Source organism: Amphiura filiformis, chromosome 12 (assembly GCF_039555335.1).
Source record: "Amphiura filiformis chromosome 12, Afil_fr2py, whole genome shotgun sequence".
Classification (NCBI taxonomy): domain Eukaryota; kingdom Metazoa; phylum Echinodermata; class Ophiuroidea; order Amphilepidida; family Amphiuridae; genus Amphiura; species Amphiura filiformis.
The window spans coordinates 8,315,358-8,323,810 of record NC_092639.1 but is presented as its reverse complement, the minus strand read 5'-3'; the positions used below and the strand labels follow the sequence as shown (position 1 = coordinate 8,323,810).

The following is an 8,453-nucleotide window of genomic DNA, read 5'->3' as shown; positions in this document are numbered from 1 at the left end:
AAAGGCTACAATTGAGCTCAGCTGTGAGGAAAGTGATCCCAGCCAAAGGACACACCCTGATTTTGAGATCTGCAAAAGCCAATAACCATGATAGCCGAAAACTGCGAAATACGGGTAACCGCCTAGTTTATATAATTCCCGTCGATCATGCCACTGTTTTTCCATGTAATATTTCCTCACAGGGAGGATGGTAATTTATTTCTCGCATTTACGGCCCTAGCTACTATGGGCTATTTGCGGGGAGGAGATAAGTTTAAGTGACCGCTTATGGGTTCGAATTTCAACCAGCCTAATCATGAAGCTCCCGTGGCCCAGTGGTTAAGGTGCAGGTCTCATAAACCTGAGGTCCTGGGTTCGATTCCCAGGCGGGATCACTTTTTCTACTTGTCTCCTTTATTATTTGCGACGGCGAACCTGGTGAAAAATTATGTTTATTTATATAATTCCCGTCGATCATGCCACTGTTTTTCCATGTAATATATTCCCTCCTATCAAGGATTCCACCCACCAAGTTTGAGCCCGATCGGACAAAGTTTGAAATTTTGACCTTTGACCTTGACCTCCGATGACCTCAAAAACCACACGGTCAACATGCTTTTCCCGAAACCTATCAATATCCGAAATATCGGATCGATGCGTCGCAGCGCAGCTAAACGCATAGCCGGACAGACAGACAGACACACTTCGCTGGTTATTTTCCCGGTGGGTTCAGTTTGTATTTAAAGGTAGGACGTATGACTGTTCCAGGATTTGAAAATGACCCCTATTTCACGGGGAATCGAGGACATTTGCATCAATTTTACACCCTATTTTGCGCGAAATCAAGGAAAATTTGCCCACCAGGGTCTTAGCTAGGATTTGATAAGTGCCCATCATTTTCACCAAAATCGTCTGTCCAAAATTTGACCCTGAAAACAAAAACCAGACCTTGTCCCGCCCCTTCTGGGGGTTCAGTCAGTTCAAATAGCCATTGCTATTGTCTTTTGGTTCACAGAACTTATTCCAAGTATTATTTTTAGAATTTAACTCATGTCACAGGCATTAATGTTGCCTGTCCCAGGCGCAAACTGCCTGTCCAAAATGATGGGTAGCTAGCTAACACCTTGCCCAACACCAGGCAGATAACTTAATTTACCCCATGCCCCATATACCTATACCATGGATGAAGAATAGAGCACGAAGTGCGATGGACTTGCAACTCCGTTCGTCGATGTGAGGTCAGCGACGTCAACACTTGGAACATGTGGACGTAGGTGGCAGCAGCATTTTTTTGTAATTAGCATATTCGTGACGTCATGTTAACGTAAGTCTCCACAGCACTACGCATATTTTTTTAGTTAGCTTTTAGTACTGGTGGCAGCAGCATTTTTCTTCACTTTTCTAAAATGGCGACGCCCAGGGTTTAATTACAAATTCTTCAATTTATCAATATTTCATGAAAATTTACCAAACAAACGGATACAGTCATGACAGTTAATATTTTAAGTACATGTATAAATGGTCATAGTTATAAAAGAAAGAATATACGAAACATAAACAAATGAATTGTAGCAATATTCAATATTAATGGCAGCGGCCGTGACTTATCAATGGCGCTGGCGGGTAATACACGGGGGAAGCCGACGGTGTCGCCACCTTTTTGCATTGCGCTGGTATGAGTTGCAACGGCCTGCCTATACCTCGAGTTCTGTAGGGACATTAAAATGCATCTCTGTATGTATTGTGCCACCTACCACCTTACACTCAGAACGCTAGAGCAGTGCCTTTGTTATGATCATGCATTTAAATGAGGCTCATGAATAAGTAAGTAGCTGTTATGCAATGCTCGTGCGTTTTATATGCATAATTTGGCTATGGATAATACATCATAAATCATAAAATATTTTTAAATATTCATTGATGATCATTATTGTATGACAATAAATGAGCGACAAATAAAACAAGGCGGTTCTCGAACCACGAGTCTCGCCTGCTTTCGCGACTGCCTGCTTTCGTGATTAATTTTGGTAGATGTAGGGCCTAAAGGAACCTGCAACAACCCACGGTGACCCCGAAATGACCTACCAAAAATTTGGCTCTAAATGTTGACTGTACCTACAAACTTTCATGCCCATATGATAGCTTTTAGTAGTTTGACCTCATCTGACCCCTGGATGACCTCGGATGACCACAAAATGACATTCCAAACATTTGGCTCTAAATATTAACTGTACCCACCAAGTTTCATGCCCATACAACAGTTTTAGTAATTTGACCTCAGATGACCCCCTGTGACCATAGATGATTTGATGCCCCCCCATCCCCCCACCGAATCAGCCCCTGATCATGTTCATGTAGTCATTTGTCAACAATGACTACTACATTGTATGGCACTACAATGTAGGTAGAGTAAATTAACATTTAAGTATCAAGTTCATGTGCCCTTGCTGACAGACAAATCTAGACTGGCATGACCTTCATTCCCTCCAGCTATCAACAACCACACAATAATAACATGTACATGTACAACCCTTTCCTGACCTCACCATAATGTACTATTATTTATAACACCTTTTGTGTATTTGTGTAATACTGGACATAAATACTCCACATGGGGGCGCATGCATACTTTATCCTCAATAGCTGTGTTCAGACATAGGGTATTTAACTCGAGTAAAGGGGTATTTACCTCGAGTAAAGTGCCCAGTCGGGGTAAGCTCATGATAAAGGTCGAGTTTATGCCCGTCTGGACAGGAGTCGGGGCAGCTTATCACGACCTTAACCCAACTGATTTATCTCTGAAAAAAGTCAGAGGTAAATCCTTAACCCGACCGGTGCTGTCGAGGTAGATGCCCGTGTGGATCACACTAGAGGTAACAGTCGAGGTAAACATGACCTTTTTGCCAGATTTGACCTCACTACACTGTAAATCCCTAGCTGTAACACTTTTCCCACGTTAGGCGTTTAGCCAAATTGTTATTATTATCTACATGTACCTTTTCAAAAAAAGGTTTCATATGTTGAAACCTAGTATCCTACACATCACAAATCCAAAACAATATCAACACCCTCCCTTTGGTTTACAAGTTATTACACTTCTAATTTGTGTCCAAACGCATCCTAAACACTTAAACGCAATCCTAAACACCATGTTAGCTTGTGTTTATATATATGTATCAAACATCAACCTGTATATAATCTAAATAGCATGTGGTGTATTTAGGATGGATATAAGTGTTTAGGATGTGTTTAGATACAAATTCAAATTGTGATAATTTGTAAACCAAAGGGACGCTGTTGATTTTATTTTGGATTTGTGATGTATAAGAGAATAGGTTTTAAAATATGATTTTTTTTTCTGAAAAGGTACTGTACAATAATAACAATTTGGCTAAACACCTAACATGTTTAAAAAGTGTTGCAGCTTAAGGGATTTACAGTGTACAAATTAACCAGCGTTCAATCAGTTCTTCCTCAAAAACAACTAGATGAAGCTAGGCATAAAATGGTTTTTTTTCTTCGCTGATATGAGTGTAGGCTGTAGGCAAACACAAAAATATTCTTAAAACGTTTATACAAAACTTTTTAATAGCATTTAAATGTCGGGTTATATAAAGATCATGAATACGTTTTAAAAACGTTATATTTGGGCAAACATTTTGGCAAAATATTTTGTCAACTGTTAGATAAATATCTTTTAGAATGGTTTGCATCACGTTTTCAAAAGCGCTTCAATTTCACATCAATTTTCCGTTGCGAATTTTAATCGAATGAAATTGGTTTACAATCGGACTGCATTTTAAAACATTTTGAACCTGCGCGCAACTTCCGGAAATTATCCCTGGGTACAATATGGTCGTGGTAAATTCACATCAGCTGGTTGTGTTAAAAGGTCGGGGTAAGCTATGTATGGACAATCAGTCGAGTTAGCGAAAATATTTGTGGTATTTTATCACGGGTTGTAAAAAATTTAACTTGAGTAATAATTCAGGTCTGAACGTGCCTAATGAACGATATCACTCAGTCATCTACACCTTGGATTCAGGTGATGAATCTGGTACATGACAAATTTCTATCATGGTGGTGTGCAGTGTCCGAAATAAGGAAAATATGGAGGTTATCCCGAGGATAACTAAAGTATAAATTCTGCTTGTCCTCACTACATTTTGGTTGTCCCCAAAATGTGTAATACTTTTGGAGGAAAAATATAGTGGTTGTCCAGGGGATAAGTACATAGCTCAGTATGGTTGTCCCCAGTGATTTTTGGACAAGAGGACAAGAGGATAAGTGCTTATTTCGAACACTGGTGGTGTGTCTTGAGCTCGCCACCAAAAAAAGGTGGCGGCGCGGCGTTACATCTTGCCAAAGTCGACTCAAAACAAATGATGATATCTCTGTCAAGCAAGAAGTTATTGTCATGCCTGTGGTCTCATTTTATTGCTAAATAAAATGCACTTTCAACCCTGTAAAAAGAAATACTTGAACTGTTTTTAATACTGACACTGTGCTTCATAGAATTCAGAATGGGCAGGGTGGCGGTGGTGGGGGATGTGGTGGTGGGGGATGTGGTACACACAAACTCTATGGGATTTGTATTTTTAGTGCGTAATCTGCTTCTGTAAAGGCTGTAAATTGGATTTGGACTCTATTTAGCATCTAAACGACTCACAGCCTTACACCTAAACAATTGGACTAATTGTTTTTAATCATTTATGATTGGTTTAGTGTAGAAAATACAAATTTTTCCATACAAATCTACCCGTTGTCATATTAAACACTGTAGTAAGTAATGCAGATGTCTTCAAAATCTGAAAGTTACTGTAAAATTTTAATTACTTATCCTATCATAGTCAAAGTATAGATTTTCTGAAGGGAAATTTGACAAGGAATCTAAATATGGACATATTTTTTCTGTATGGGTTTATAGGGGGAAAATGTTTAGGTTCAAAATATGTTGAGTTGTAAAAAAAATCTAACATACTTTGGGACACCCTATATTCCGAGATTACCAAACAGCTGTGATTTGGGTTTCTTCCGAAGTCAGTTGGCTCTCCATTTCCTCTAACCAAATGAATGTTGTTTACTTCCAGTTTATTACTGTAAGTTGGTAATAAGCAATGCATTGAGTGACCCATTTTTTATCAAAATCTTTTTTATTCCACCCTGTATAACTTGCAGGTCACCCTGTATAATGAGTTGAAATGTATATATTGGAATTGCTGATGCCTAAAGAAAAAAAAAAATGTATACTTTTGCTAGTTTAGGGTTGATGATTGTCGAGATAATCTAATTAGAAACCCGGTTGGTGTAAAAATTCATAATATTTGTCATGTAACGCTAAGGGTGGCGAGTTCAGGACACACGGCCATATGTCAGGGGCATAGTCATGGGGCTGGCTCCCCCCCAAAAAAAAATAACCAAAGGCCAAAAAGGTCCACTTTAAATGCTTTTTTTCACAAAATTTAGTGAGCGTAGCAAGCGAGAAAATTAAATTTTTATGCTTCCTTGGTCAAAAATGTCCGATAATTTTGGAAAAAGGTTCATTTTTGGAAAAAAAAAGTCCACTTTTTCAAAATCAGCCCCTCCCCAATAAATCCTGGCTATGCCCCTGGGTCATGTCATCCATTTCTCTATCAATTTGACCTTCAGACCCCAAGGCAAAAGATGCATGATGCATGGTTAGCAGGATGGTTGTACCAAAATAGCCGTGTTCAGACGTAGGGTAGTTAACTCGAGAAAAGGGGTATTTACCTCGAGTAAAGTGCACAGTCGGGGCAAGCTCGTGATAAAGGTCGAGTTTGTGCACGTCTGAACAGGTGATTTACCTCAGTCAGAGGTAAATCCTTAACCTGACCTGAGCAGTCGAGGTAGATGCACGTGTGGATCGCACCAGAGGTAACAGTCGAGGTAAACAATGACCTTTTCGCCAGATTTGACCTCCCTTCTTGCTCCCGTCGCTTAAGCATCATGATTATTGCGATAAGCTTTTGCTGTGTATCATTTGCAACACCAATTTGCCAATGAAGCAACAGGAAAAACAATAGCAATTTTACATCCATTTTAATACTCGCACGACATTTGTTTACAATCGGATTCAGATTTATTTTTAGAATCCGCGCGAATTAGCCCAGCGGGTCAACATAAGTGGCAGTACAACCAGGGGCGTAACCAGACCTGACCTTCCGGGGGGGCAAGATTGTAAAATGTCCCAATTTCTGAAAAAAATCGTAGTATTTATGTGCGAGCGGCTTGTCGCAAGCATTAAACTGGTGGGGTCCAGGGGCCCGCCCTAGGGCCGCTGGTAGGGTATCCTGGTTTTGGCATATTAGAAGCTAAAAAATCAGTGTTTCAGAGAACAAATTTCACAATGAAAGTAGTAGGACCCTATAGATCTTCTTCCCTCTTTCTTTCCCTTTTCTCTTCCCCTTCCCCTTTTCTCTTCTCCCTTCCTTTTTTCTTCCCTCTTTTTCTTTCGTCTTTTTTTTCCCTCTTTTTTCTTTTTTTCCCTTTCTCTTCCCTCTTTTTATCTCCTTCTACCTTTTTCCTCTTTCCCAGTTTTTTGCTCTTCTTCCCAGTTTTTTGTGCCTGGGGGCAGCTTGCTCCGCCAGCCCCCACTGGTTACGCCACTGAGTACAACTTCCGGAAATTATGCCCATGGTCGGGGTAAATTTACGTCGCCGGGTCGAGCTAAAAGGTCGGGGTAAAGTAAGTGTGGACAATCAGTCGAGTTAACGAAAATATTTGTGGTATTTTATCACGGGTTGTAAAAGATTTAACTCGAGTAATTATTCAGGTCTGAACGTGCCTAATGATTGGTACCCATGGTGTTAGCTAGTTGCCTGTCCACCCATCATTTTGAACGGGCAGTTCACTCCTGGGACATGCAAGTGTGATTATGGACAAGATTACCACAAAAATGAAACAAGCTACCTTATTTATAGATGATGATATACATTCTTAAACACTTGAGAATGTTCTTGCAATCATATTGGTTCTTACCCATGTGATATGACACGATATCACACACCTTAGCGTGTGCGTGTCGACGCGATACTCGTACACGCTATTTGAACCAATCGGATTGTGCATAGCAACAACAGGACTGATCGATTCTGAGCCCTAGGTAATTCCTTGTAAAATGTAGGTTTTGATTTGATTAAAATTTGGTTATTCCTTCATGTAATTTTACACGAAATTAGGGTTAGGGTTAGGGTTAGTTTAGGGTTAGGATTAGGGTTAGGATTAGGGTTAGGGTTAGGATTAGGGTTAGGATTAGGATTAGGCTTAGGGTTAGTGTTAGGATTAGGGTTAGAGTTAGGATTAGATTACACGAAATAATTACATGAAGGATCGACCTAAAATTTGGTATACTTAATGACTAATTTTCATTGAAATGTTTAAGAATGAGAATAAAGATATTGTTTTTAGCCGCTGTCGTGCATCTATCGTCTCATATAACACGGGCGACATCATTATTTTAGGCGTAAAACAACTTGGCTTCGCCTCGTTGTTTTACTTAAAATAATGATGTCGCCCGTGTTATATGAGACGACAGATGCACTCCAGTGGCTAAAACCAATACCTTTATTCTCTAATTGTACATTCATAAAAGTGCCTGCCATTTTCCCAAAAACTGCCTGTCCAAAATTTGGCCCTGAAAATATACACCAGACCTCTGCCCGGGGGTTCCATGGTATAGCCTTGATTTATATCAACAGCATGGACCATGTTTTTTGCTATCAGAAGGCAGAGAAGGAACAAAAAAGGAGAGAAGATATTCACAAATATTTCACTAGGTACCCCCGGGAATTAACCCTGGGACCCCTCCGGTGCCACACACACAATCGCTGACCTCATGCCACGGGGGTTTCGCTGGCTGGCCAACGATTCCGTGGGTATACAACATGACTTTAGGGTGATTGAGTCAGGGTATCACCTGGAATGCATGAAACTTGGAGGTGGAATCCTTGATGCGAGGGGAATATATTGTGCGAAATGAAATTGAGGTCAACTGAGGTCAAAGGTCATTACGGAGGGGGTCAAATTTCAAACTTTGCTAATGGGGCTCAAACTTGGTGGGTGGAATCCTTGATACGAGGGGAATATATGCGCGAAACAAATTTGAGGTCAACGGAGATCAAAGGTCATTACGTAGGGGTCAAATTTCAAACTTTGCCCGAACAGGCTTAAACTTGGTGGGTGGAGTCCTTGATACGAGGGGAATATATGCGCGAAACGAAATTGAGGTCAACCGAGGTCAAAGGTTATCACGGAGGGTTCAAATTTCAAACTTTGTCCGATCGATCGGGCTCAAACTTGGTGTGTGGAATCCTTGACACAAGGGGAATATATGTGCCAAATGATCCTCAATATGACAGGAACATGTCAAAAAGTCAAAAGGGTTATCAGGGGTCAAACAGCATTGCTATCTGTTAAGGTCCGTTCATACTACCACCGCATTTGCGATGCGTTGC

The 8,453-nt window shown here is 40.4% G+C and overlaps 1 non-coding gene across 1 annotated transcript; it reads left to right on the top strand.

Moving 5' to 3' along the window:
• Nucleotides 1–300: 300 nt before the first annotated feature.
• Trnam-cau (transfer RNA methionine (anticodon CAU)) lies at nt 301–374 on the top strand. Its single transcript has one exon. It is a non-coding gene; the product is annotated as a tRNA-Met (tRNA).
• The last annotated feature ends 8,079 nt before the right edge of the window (nt 375–8,453 follow it).